The sequence below is a fragment of the Bos javanicus genome, chromosome 7 (genome assembly GCF_032452875.1).
Source record: "Bos javanicus breed banteng chromosome 7, ARS-OSU_banteng_1.0, whole genome shotgun sequence".
In the NCBI taxonomy this organism is placed as follows: domain Eukaryota; kingdom Metazoa; phylum Chordata; class Mammalia; order Artiodactyla; family Bovidae; genus Bos; species Bos javanicus.
Window position 1 is genome coordinate 67,739,743 of NC_083874.1, and position 13,204 is coordinate 67,752,946.

General features: G+C 39.3%; 1 long non-coding RNA gene across 1 annotated transcript; it reads left to right on the plus strand.

Annotated features, from left to right (window-relative positions):
- The first annotated feature begins 216 nt into the window (after positions 1-216).
- On the plus strand, positions 217-12,242 carry LOC133251541 (uncharacterized). Its single transcript, XR_009737675.1, has 4 exons — positions 217-491; positions 5,510-5,705; positions 7,632-7,961; positions 10,739-12,242. It is a non-coding gene; the product is annotated as an uncharacterized LOC133251541 (long non-coding RNA).
- The last annotated feature ends 962 nt before the right edge of the window (positions 12,243-13,204 follow it).

Here is a 13,204-nt window from a genome sequence, read left to right on the forward strand (position 1 = left end):
TCAGAAAACTGACCACAGCCTGTTTCTCAACCGGTGTCTGAGAATCACATGTTTTACGTATCTGGTAGAAAATCTATAGATAAGAATGTTAGTCTTAGTTACTGATTTGTTATTGATTACTGTTTCCTAATTACTCAATGGTTAATGATCATTTTGTTCTTTGGCCCTGAAGGCCACATGAGTTATAGTTTAACTCCCCACATATTCTTTCATTCACGGCTGGAAGTATAATAAAGCCGGCTTGGATTCAGTTTCTGCACCTTCACCTTGGAGCGGTGTTCGTCCCCTGATCCTCGCTTTTCTCTGAATTCTTGTGTCTTATTTCTCATTCTCTCGCCGTATTGCGCTTTCAGAAACCCTGCTTGTCAAGCGTGTCTCGACAAGTGGTGCCGAAACAGGGACCCGAAAGTAAATCCAGCCTGAGAAGCTAGTTCCTAGCCGAGGTGAACGTAGGGAAATCTGTCCAGCTAGGCGGAAGAGGAAAGTACTTGGTAAGTGCACCCCTGCGGATTTGTCAATCAGGGTAATGATGGGGCAAAATCCTTCTAAGCATAGTGATTATATGCAAGTGTTAAAAACTTCGTTTAAAAGTTCGGGGGTCGAGATATCTCACTCCTCTTTTAAAGAATTGTTTTCTGCCATTAAAAAATACTGCTACTGCCATCTATGGGGTCGCACAGAGTCGGACACGACTGAAGCAACTAACTAAGCAGCAGCAGCAGATACAGATAAAGGGACTTTGAGGCATGAGGAATGGGACAAAGTTATGCGTTGCCTGCGCAGTGCCTACCAACGCAACGAAAAGATTCTTTTGTCTGTATGGTCAGTAGGGAATCTTATTAGCACAGCTTTAGGACTGCTGCAATCTGAAACCTCAGATTCAGGGGATTCTGTAGAACAATACAAGAACAGACGGAGGAAATGAATTTATATGATAACATAGGTGATGAGGAAGAGAAACAATAAAAATGAAAAATAAGAGCCAAAAGAATGATAGAAGTCAAGAACAGATCTTTCTTGCTCGATCAAATGCACCTTTTGTTGAGCCCTCTCCTTTCAATCCTGAAAACCCTTGGGATGATGGATTTGGTTTTAAACCACAGATAAATGTACCTAATAAAATGACGCCTTTACAAAAGTGAGCTTGTATGGCACAATTGCAGGGGGATGAAGACGCTTTAATTCTCCCTGTGGCTGTAACCCAAATCCCACCAGATCCTCAATTCCCACCAGATCCTCAATTCCCACAAGGAGGAATGCATTACGATTATAATGCCATACCATTTAAAACTATAAAGGAGATAAAACAGGCATGTACCTAATATGGAACTAATTCTCCTTATACCATGGGACTAATTCAGGGACTTTTACAAGCTAAACAGTTAATTCCTTATGATTGGGAAATGATAGCCAGAATTTGCCTATCCACCTCAGAATTTTTACAATTTAGGACCTGGTGGCAAGACGAAGCAAATCACAAGCTCGCAGAAATGCAACAGCCAACCTGCCAGTTGATATAACACTTGATCAATTAATGGGCAGTGGGGCACATTTTGGCATTCAAGCTCAGTTACAATTTGATGATCAGTTACTCACTCAAGTGAGAATGATATGTTTAAAAGCCTGGGAGAGAATAAATCCACCTGGACAAGCCTCGATTTCATTTACTCAAATTAAACAATCAAATGGGGAACATTATGTAGAATTTATTGCCAGGTTATGTCAAAATTTAAATAAAACAGTTGCACAACCTGGTTTGAGAGATTTGCTGATGCAAGTTCTTGCATATGAGAATGCTAACTCAGAATGTAAAAAGGTGATTCAGCCTCTCAAAGCACAGGGTGCCCCTCTAGAAGAATATCTTAAAGTTTGCCAAGATATTGGGTCAGAACCATATAAAATGCAACTTCTGGCTCAAGTACTATCTAAAGCTAATAAAAAGACAGATATGAGATGTTACCAACATGAAAAATTGGGACACATTAAAAAAGACTTTAAAGGAAGAAGATGGTCAGTTGATAAATTATACTATTGGCTCTGATGCCACTCCTATTTATGTTGGTTTTGGAAGTTTATGTCTTAAAACAGGATATCAAAAGTGGCTGTCAGTTGTCAAAGAATCAAATGATGATAAGACTTCCCTCTTTCTGTTAACTGCTCTTACTTTTTTTTAGAAAAAGAAGAAACTTCCAGCATGATGAATCCACCTGACCTTCCTGATTGTGTTACTGAAATTAGCCATGGTATTGAAAATTGGTTAAGATGGAAATTATGTAAAGGATCAGAAAGTCACTTATTATTAAATGTTGCAGAATGCTCCATTATCGATTATGGACCCTGAGGAACCCCTAAACTTATAGAATCTAAAGTGTCTTCTCCATGGGTATATAAAGATAAGACAATTAGTACTTATGGTAGTCAACTCCTCATACGGCATGGGATAGGATTAGCTCCCCCTGTGCCTCCTTTAGATCATTATCCTATTCATGATGAAATATGAAAAATACCCATGGCATTAAAAGAACTAATTGCTTGGAAGGAACAATATACTGAATATATTTTAAATGACCGAAAAGCTACCTTTAATTTTACAAAAAATTCTACCCACACTATTCAGACTTGTGTAAGAATTCCTTTTGTTTTTATGATCAGACCAGCAAAATATGATCCCAATTTGGGATTAGTAACATGTCTAACTGTTCATTTTATACATGTATAAATAATACCATTCCTTTTAATGAAAGTTGGCAGGGTATTTACATTCTTAAAACCAGAACTGGCATATGGGTTCCAGTTGATTTAAATGACCTTGGCAAGAACCTACATTATATGTTATTGAAGAAATATTGAAAAATCTTAAACGTGTTAAACATTTTCTGGGATTGCTAATTGCTGCCATCTTAGGCATTATAGCTATTACCACTATGGCAGCCGTAGCTGGAACGGCTCTTCATACATCTGTACAAACAGTTCATTTTGTATAAGAATGACATAAAGATGCCGATTTCCTTTGGACCACTCAACAAAAAATTGATGGAAAGCTGGCCTCCCAAGTGGCTGACCTTCAAAAATCTGTTATTTTATTAGGAGATCAACTAGTCAGTTTACAAAAACAGGTGAGACTAAGATGTGATTGGAACTATACTTCCTTTTGTGTAACGGCTTTCAAATATAATAAGACTGAATTCAAATGGGATAAAGTTAAACAACACCTATTGAACCAAGATAGTATTTTTGTAGATATTCAATATCTACAACAAGATATATTAAAAGCTTTTAATAAATATCTTGATGTAATTTCTGGATCAGATTTTCTTGATACTATAGCTAATAATCTTTTTTCTTTTAATCCCTTAAAACAGATCAAGACATTTGGATATGGAATTGCTCTGGTTATGGGAGTGCTATTAATTATGTGTTTATGTTTCTGTATAGTCTGGAGAAGAATGATCAAGAGACAATGAAGCCAACAACAGCAACTAACATTTCTCACCATTTCTCATCATGTGCAAAATCAAAAAGGGGGAGATGTAGGAGACAGGAAGAATAAAAGAAAAGCAGGCCCCAGCAAGGACCACAAAAGAAATTTATAATCATTGATAAACTCGATGCTATAAGGCATGAGACTCTTGGAACAAGTCCAGAGGGAACAGTTCATAATCTTGAAAACAAGATATGATCCTGGGGTCAGAAAACTGACTCCAGCCTGTTTCTCAACTGGTGTCTCAAAATCACATGTTTTACGTATCTGGTAGAAAATCTATAGATAAGAATGTTAGTCTTAGTTACTGATTTGTTATTGATTACTGTTTCCTAATTACTCAATGGTTAATGATCATTTTGTTCTTTGGCCCCGAAGGCCACATGAGTTATAGTTTCAGTTCAGTTCAGTCGCTCAGTCGTGTCCGACTCTTTGCGACCCCGTGAATCACAGCATGCCAGGCCTCCCTGTCCATCACCAACTCCCAGAGTTCACTCAGATTCACGTCCATCGAGTCAGTGATGCCATCCACCCATCTCATCCTCTGGCGTCCCCTTCTCCTCCTGCCCCCAATCCCTCCCAGCATCAGAGTCTTTTCCAATGAGTCAACTCTTCGCATGAAGTGGCCAAAGTACTGGAGTTTCAGCTTTAGCATCATTCCTTCCAAAGAAATCCCAGGGTTGATCTCCTTCAGAATGGACTGGTTGCATCTCCTTGCAGTCCAAGGGACTCTCGAGAGTCTTCTCCAACACCACAGTTCAAAAGCATCAATTCTTCAGCGATCAGCTTTCTTCACAGTCCAACTCTCACATCCATACATGACCGCAGGAAAAACCATAGCCTTGACTAGACGAACCTTTGTTGGCAAAGTAATGTCTCTGCTTTTGAATATGGTATCTAGGTTGGACATGACTTTCCTTCCAAGGAGTAAGCATCTTTTAATTTCATGGCTGCAATCACCATCTGTAGTGATTTTGGAGCCCCAAAAAATAAAGTCTGACACTGTTTCCACTGTTTCCCCATCTATTTCCCATGAAGTGATGGGACCAGATGCCATGATCTTCTTTTTCTGAATGTTGAGCTTTAAGCCAACTTTTTCACTCTCCACTTTCACTTTCATCAAGAGGCTTTTTAGTTCCTGTTCACTTTCTGCCATAAGGGTGGTGTCATCTGCATATCTGAGGTTATTGATATTTCTCCTGGCAATCTTGATTCCAGCTTGTGTTTCTTCCAGTCTCCCCACATATTCTTTCACTCACGGCTGAAAGTATAATAAAGCCGGCTTGGATTCAGTTTCTGCACCTTCACCTTGGAGCGGTGTTGGTCCCCTGATCCTCCCTTTTCTCTGAATTCTTATGTCTTGTTTCTCATTCTCTTGCCATATCGCGCTTTCGGAAACCCTGCTTGTCGAGCCGGTCTCAACAGTGTCTGATGACTGGCACCTCTCTCTGATCAAATAATTATTACTGTGATGATACAGTGTAAGTGCTGAATAGGGACTTCCAAAGCTTTCATATGTATCATTTTATAGGGGAGCATTCCAGACTATCAATATTATTCTTGGAGTCGTTGATAATAAGCAATAGTTACTGAGTGCTTATTATAGGAAAGGGCTGGGTTTGATGCTTTCAGAGCATTATCTTGTTGTGAGCCCTTGTCCAGATGTTTGGGGTAGATTCTATTATTACGTTCATTATAAAGGAGAAGAAACTGATATCGGTGAGATTAAAACATTTGCCAGAGTTGGATATGTGACATTTCAAACTGAACAACCCTCATTGTCCTGAGACCTGGACTAATTTTTCCGTAGTGCCATGACAGTGCCGGATGCACCACACAGGATCAACATCCTCCCATCCAAGAAGACTAACAGTGAAAAAGAAGGTGGTCTTCTTCCCTCTCCTTCTTCCTTTGATTATACAAATGTAACCCACTAAGTACTTGAGGCACCACAATGCTCACCTGTCTCCTTGTAAGTCTTACAAGCATCCTATTTTAATGGATCACTTCTCATCTATCACTCCTCAGGCTCTGGCTCAATTTTTTCTGCACTGAGGCATAAGGAACCTGAGCTATTTGGAACCCCTGGAAAGCCATCTAGTGGTGTCCAACCTGATACCATCTGCCTGGGAGCATACAAACCAGTCAACTTTCACTTTCTTTCAGGCCAAGAGCATCATGCACCCTTGGGTAGCCATCCTGGGCCTCCTACTCCTTCTGACAGGTAGGTGCACAGGTGGGCTGTGCTTTGGAAGCTCTGAGGATGGGGGAATATAGTGGGTATGTAGGTATGGTAGAGCAGGGTAGATTTCTAGGGCATTGTTTAAAAATAACGAGGTCAAGTAGTGAGCAAAGAACAAGGCTGAAACCTTAAGCCAAAGAAATTGCTTAAACACTAAGAATTATAAAATCAATGGCTAGAGGAACAAGGCATGATACAGCACACATGCATCTGCTGCCATTTGTGTTGTTCATGTGTACGCATGAACTTCTCACGTGTATGTAGTAAACAGCAACCATGGTTATCATGGCATGGAAGGGAACGGGAAGAAGAAGTGGGGACGGATGGGAAGGAGAATGACCTTCCCTCTTTCCAGTGGCTCTAGACTCCATACTTCCAATGTAGTGGGTGTGGGTTCTATCCCTCATTGGGAAACTAAGATTCCGCATCTGTGCTGTATGGGAAATTTTTTTAATAAATAAAATATATTAATTCAAAACATTCTATGAGATAGGGGAGAAAATTAGTGATAGATATATCCTAAAATTTAAAAACAATCTTTACAGGTGGAATATGAGTAAAAGTACAATTTTAAACTATACTTCTATAACAAATTTTTAAAATTAATATGTATTAGCTTTGTGATACAAAATGATATTAAGCAAAATTAAATATTATCAGAATTCCAGTGAAGAAAATACTCTTATACTATGTAACAATGAGTGTCTTATTCCCAAAGCATTTCCCAGACCCACAGTCCAGTCCTAACTATGAAAAGTGAAAGTGAAGTTAGTCCTATTGGATTGTGACCCCATGGACTGTAGTCTACCAGGCTCCTCCATGCATCCAGGGGATTTTCCAGGCAAGAGTACTGGAGTGGGTTGCCATTTCCTTCTCCAGGAGATCTTCCTGACCCAGGGATCAAACCCAGGTCTCCCACATTGTAGGCAGACACTTTTTACTGTCTGAGCCACCAGGGAAGTCCTGACTGTGATTAGCTAAGTCTCATACTTCTTTTAGGAACTTTTTGCCAATGCGCAGTGTTTAAGCCACAGCCACAGGTGAGTCTTCCTGCCTGTTTCTGAGGCAAAATTTAGTATTTTATTGAATATTCTCCAATTTTTTGGTTTTGCCTGGGTAAGTGGACTGTGATTCATTGCACAGAGCTCAAGAAAGGATCCCTGCTTAAATTTTTTGGAATGACCCTAAAGCCCATAAAACTAATTTCTCCTAAAAGTATTATAAACCCATTTTTCTAAGAACTGACTTCTAAAGAGTTTACAAGACTTCTGCTTTCCAGCCAATGATGTTTAATAAAATATTAGACTTTTTTTTAAAATTTAAATGAGAGGGTATTATGAAGTGACTATGTTCAATGGCCATTGGAAAGTTAAAATAAAAAGAGAAAATCAAAACTTTGAATGTAATAGAGTTTTAAAACCAGATTTTAGTTAAGACAGTGATTGAATCTAGGAGAAAGGAAAAGCCACCAGTGTGTTTTATATATTTAATAAACAGATACCTGTCAAATACAGGATGAATATCCACATACTCATGCATTACTAGATGTCATTTGTTTCAATCAAATCTTTTGGAGAAAAGTTTGATCATATTCACCAAAACGGCTGAACATATATCTGACCTTTGTCCTGATATTTTCTCTAGAAAATCTGTCCTATTGGGAAGCATAGGACATTTTCATCAATCGAAAAAAATGTTTATATGACCTTTCATCTTCAATCCTATCTAATAAATAGTGATGCTGCTGAAGAACATGTTAACATGGAAATTTGCTCATACTAAATTCTAAAAACTCATGATACAGTCACATAATTTCAAACCAAATAAGCTATATGAAAAAATTAAAATTATTAAAATTAAAATATTGAGACCTCATGTTCTCATGCTTTGGTTTCTTTTTATTTACAGATGGTGTAACCTCTTATTCTCAAGTGACTGGAAGAACCGGTGAGTCTGTCAGGCTACCCTGCTTATATACTGGAGAAATCACAACTGCATGCTGGGGCCGAGGGGAATGTTCTTGGTGGAGCTGCAGAGAAGACATTATCCAGACTGATGGATACAAAGTCACTTTTCAGAAGGACAGACGTTATCAACTAAGAGGATATATTGGCGAAAGGAATTTGACCTTGACCATAAAGAATGCTGACCCATCTGACAGTGGCTTGTATTGCTGCCGTATTGAGAAAAAAGGGTGGTTCAATGATATAATAATCACTCAAGAGTTGAGTATAAGAGGTGAGTTTGTGTTCCTACTTCCTTTGATCACTTCCTGTAGGTTCCCAGAGATAAGAGTTTCCTGTTTGGTATTAACTTCCTCTTCCTTTAACAGGGAAATAGGAGGTTCTTATAAGTTTTGTTTTCTAATAACTCTTCAGTAGAATAACTTGTATTTGTGTGGAGTGAAATATTAAGACTAATTTTGATTCAGGATCATAGGCTAGAGGACCTTTCCAGTCAGCATCTCCTAAAGCAGTGCTTCAGGAGTTCTAGTTGCTTAATGAAAATGCATTCACTGTTCCACACTGAGGTATATTGAACATTTCTATGGAGCTAAATTTATTCCATTTGAAGAACTACCCTTTTCTCAAGATCATATCTTAAGAGAATTTTTAAATGTTCTTTCTTAACATTTTAGGACTTACAGAGAATTTCACATGTATAAAATAGATACTTTGACAACAGTCAACACAGTCTTGTTGCATATACATTGTTCAGTTCAGTTGCTCAGTCATGTCTGACTCTTTGCCATCCCATGGACTGCAGCACGCTAGGCCTCCCTGTCCATCACCAACTCCAGGAGTTTACTCAAACTCACATCCATTGAGTCGGTGATGCCATCAAACCATCTCATCCTCTGTCATCCCCTTCACCTCCTGCCCTCAATCTTTCCCAGCAACAGGGTCTTTTCAAATGAGTTAGTTTTTCGCATCAGGTGGCCAAAGTATTGGAGTTTCAGCTCCAGCATTAGTCCTTCCAATGAATATTTAGGATTGATTTCCTTTAGGATGGACTGGTTGGATCTCCTGGCACTCCAAGGGACTCTCAAGAGTCTTCTCCAACACCACAGTTCGAAAGCATCAATTTTTCAGCACTCAGCATTCTTTATGGTCCACCTCCATCATCCATACAAGACTACTGGAAGAAACATAGCTTTAACTATACAGACCTTTGTTGGCCAATTGGGGTCTCTGCTTTTTATTATGCTGTCTAGGTTGGTCATAGCTTTTCTTCCAAGGAGCAAGTGTCCTAATTCCATGGTTGAAGTCACCATTCACATTGAATTTGGAGCCCCAAAATATGAAATCTGACACCATTTCCACTTTTCCCCCATCTATTAGTTGTGTAGTAATCTTAGTTTTCTGAATGTTGAGTTTTAAGCCAGCTTTTTCACTCTCCTCTTTCACTTTCATCAAGAGGCTCTTTAGTTCCTCTTCACTTTCTGCCATTAAACTGGTATCATCTGCATACCTGTGGTTGCTGACATTTCTCCGGGCAATCGTGATTCCAGCTTGTGAGTCATCCAGCCCAGCATTTCCTATGATGTACTTTGCATGTAAGTTGATGAAATAGGATGACAATACACAGCCTTGACCTACTCCTTTTCCAATTTTGAACAGGTCAGTTTTCATTCCAATCCCTAAGAAAGGCAATGCCAAAGAATGCTCAAACTACCACACAATTGCACTCATCTCACATGCTAGTAAAGTAATGCTCAAAATTCTCCAAGCCAGGCTTCAACAATATGTGAACCCTGAAACTCCAGATGTTCAAGGTGGTTTTAGGAAGGGCAGAGGAACTAGAGATCAAATTATCAACATTTGCTGGATCATCCTAAAAGCAAGAGAGTTCCAGAAAAATATCTATTTCTACTTTATTGACTATGCCAAAGCCTTTGACTGTGTGGATCACAATAAACTGTGGAAAATTCTTCAAGAGATGGAAATACCAGACCACCAGACCTGCCTCTTAAGAAATCTGTATGCAGGTCAGGAAGCAAGAGTTTGAACTGAGCATGGAATAACTGATTGGTTCCAAATAGGAAAAGGAGTACGTCAAGGCTGTTTATTGTCACCCTGCTTATTTAACTTATATGAAGAGTACATCATGAGAAACACTGGGCTGGAAGAAGCACAAGCTGGAATCAAGATTGCTGGAAGAAATATCAATAACCTCAGATATGCAGATGATACCACCTTTAAGGCAGAAAGTGAAGAACTAAAGAGTCTCTTGATGAAAGTGAAAGTGGAGAGTGAAAAAGTTGGCTTAAAGCTCAACATTCAGAAAACTAAGATCATGGCAACTGGTCCCATCACTTCATGGCAAAATAGATGGGGAAACAGTGGAAACAGTGTCAGACTTTATTTTTTTGGGTTCCAAAATCACTGCAGATGGTGACTGCAGCCATGAAATTAAAATATACTTACTCCTTGAAAGGAAAGTTATGACCAACTTAGATAGCATGTTAAAAAGCAGAGACATTACTTTGCCAACAAAGGTCCATCCAGTCAAGACTGTGGTTTTTCCAGTGGTCATGTATGGATGTAAGAGTTGGACTGTGAAGAAAGGTGAGTGCCAAAGAATTGATGCTTTTGAACTGTGGTGTTGCAGAAGACTCTTGAAAGTCCCTTGGAGTGCCAGGAGATCCAACCAGTCCATCCTAAAGGAAATCAGTCCTGAATGTTCTTTGGAAGGACTGATGTTGAAGCTGAAACTCCAATATTTTGGCCACCTCATGTGAAGAGTTGACTCATTGGAATAGACTCTGATGCTGGGAGGGATTGGGGGCAGGAGGAGAAGGGGACGACAGAGGATGAGATGGTTGGATGGCATCACCGACTCAATGGACATGAGTTTGAGTAAACTCCTGGAGTTGGTGATGGACAGGGAGGCCTGGAGTGCTGTACTCCATGGGGTTGCAAAGAGTCGGACACGACTGAGTGACTGAACTGAATTTTGAACCAGTCTTTTGTTTCATGTCCAGTTCTAACTGTTGCTTCTTGTCCTGCATACAGATTCCTCAGGAGACATGTAGTCTGCTATTCCCATCTCTTCAAGAATATTCCAGTTTGTTGTGATCCACAGTTAAAGGCTTTCACATGGTCGATGAAGTATAAGTACATGTTTTTTAAATTCTCTTGCTTTTTCTATGATCTAGCGTAAGTTGGCAATTTGATTTCTGGTTCCTCTGCCATTTCTGAATCCAGCCTGTACATCTGGAAGTTCTCTGTTCACGTACTGCTAAAGCCTAGCTTGAAGGATTTCAGTAAAATCTTGTTATCATGTGAAATGACTGCAATTGTACAGTTATTTGAACATTCTTTGGCATTGCCTTTCTTTGGAATTGGAAGCTGAGAAGTCCCATAATCTGTCCTTCAAGCAGGAGAACCAGGACACCTAGTGATATAACTTATTCCAAATCTAAACTTCTGAAAATTAGGGGTGGGGAGGGCAATACATCCTAATTTGAGTCCAAAAACCTGAGAGCCAGGAGTCAGATATCTAATAGAAGGAAAAAAATGGGTGTCTCAGTTCAAGAGAAGAGAGTAAAATGTGCCCTGACTCTGCGTTTTTGTTCTATTGGGTGGATTGGATAATGCTCACCTGCACTGGTTGGGATCATGGGTTGGATGATGCTCGCTTGCATTGGTGAGGGAGGTCTTCTTCACTCTACGGATTCAAATTTTAATCACTTCCAGAGATACCCTCACAGATATGTATGGAAATAATATTTTACCATCTATCTGGGCATCCCCATTCAAGTTGATTTGTAAAATTAAGCATCTCACACAGCTAGTGAACAGTTGAGCTGAGGTTGGATTCCAGTTTTTCTCTTCCCTTCCTTCTTTTCCTCCTCCTGTTTCATTCTTGCACACAAAAAAACTATTAAATTGAATTTTAGGAGAACTTGACAGAAAGAAGTAGAGCTGAGCTTGAAGTTAATGACCTTTAGGTAAATATTTCTTCGAGTGTATAATGAGGATAATAATGTACCTTTCTTGTAGCTCCGTTGCACAGAATCCATAAGACATGTATAAAGCACTTTGACCAATGTCTATTTAATACTAGGATGTGAGTTACCTATGATGTGCATGCATGCTCAGTCATGTCTGATTCTTTGTGACCCCATGGACTGTAGCCCACCAGGCTCCTCTTCCCCATGGAGTTTTCCAGGCAAGAATACTAGCGTGGCTTGCCATTTCTTACTCCAAGGGATTTTTTTCTGACCCAGGAACTGAACCTGCATCTCCCAAGATTCCTGCATTAGCAGGTGTATTCTTTACCACTGAGTCACCTGGCATGCCCTGATAACCATGATGATGCCAATATAAAAACCTAATAAAGTTCAAACATCGGATTTATTATTTTTGTCAAAATATAAACCTTGAAAGTCAGGGACTGTGTCTTAGTCATAGAGGCTTCCCAGTGTCAAACACAATGTCTAAAACTTGATCACTATTTGTTAAAAATTGTTGAATGTTAAAAAAATAAATAAATAAAATGAGGTGAAACATTAAACAGTTTAGATTCATTATTTTTTAATCTCATATTTGAATTATATCCAGTATGCATTGACTCGTGTCCTTCTCTCAAAGCATTAGTTGCTTTTCAATACATTTTATAATATTCAAAATATTTCACTAAGATTTATAAAACTTCTATGAAGATTTATATTTCCCAACCCTAATTCCCAGTGTTATTTTTATTAGTACTATATTTAAATTGGTTCAGTACTCACCCCACGTTGTTTTATCTGAGCTTCTTCTGCATAGCTGAGGTCTATTTTGATTTCTGCCTTGATTGGCTGGATTTCATCATTTCATCAGAAACAATTTTTCATTTTATTCTTTAAGAAAAGGGGTCAGAAATTATCAGAGCCTCTGAGTTTTTTCTGCCTCCAGGTTTGAAATTTTTTTTTTTTTTTTGCTTCTTGAAGTTTAATTGTTTAACCATGGTAGTCGTTGGTGTCCTTCAGCTCTTTCAGGCTTTCTGGAATATGGTATATCCTGTCCATCTGTACTTTTCCAGTTTATTTGATTTCATTAAACAATTTTTATTAGTACATAGATAGATCAGTTGCTCAGTCATGTCCAATTCTTTGCAACCCCATGAATCGCAGCACGCCAGGCCTCCCTGTCCGTCACCAACTCCCAGAGTTCACCCAGACTCACATCCGTCGAGTCAGTGATGCCATCCAGCCATCTCATCCTCTGGCGTCCCCTTCTCCTCCTGCCCCCAATCCCTCCCAGCATCACAGTCTTTTCCAATGAGTCAACTCTTTGCACGAGGTGGCCAAAGTACTGGAGTTTCAGCTTCACCATCATTCCTTCCAAAGAAATCCCAGGGCTGATCTCCTTCAGAATGGACTGGTTGCATCTCCTTGCAGTCCAAGGGACTCTCAAGAGTCTTCTCCAACACCACAGTTCAAAAGCATCAATTCTTCAGCGATCAGCCTTCTTCACAGTCCAACTCTTACATCC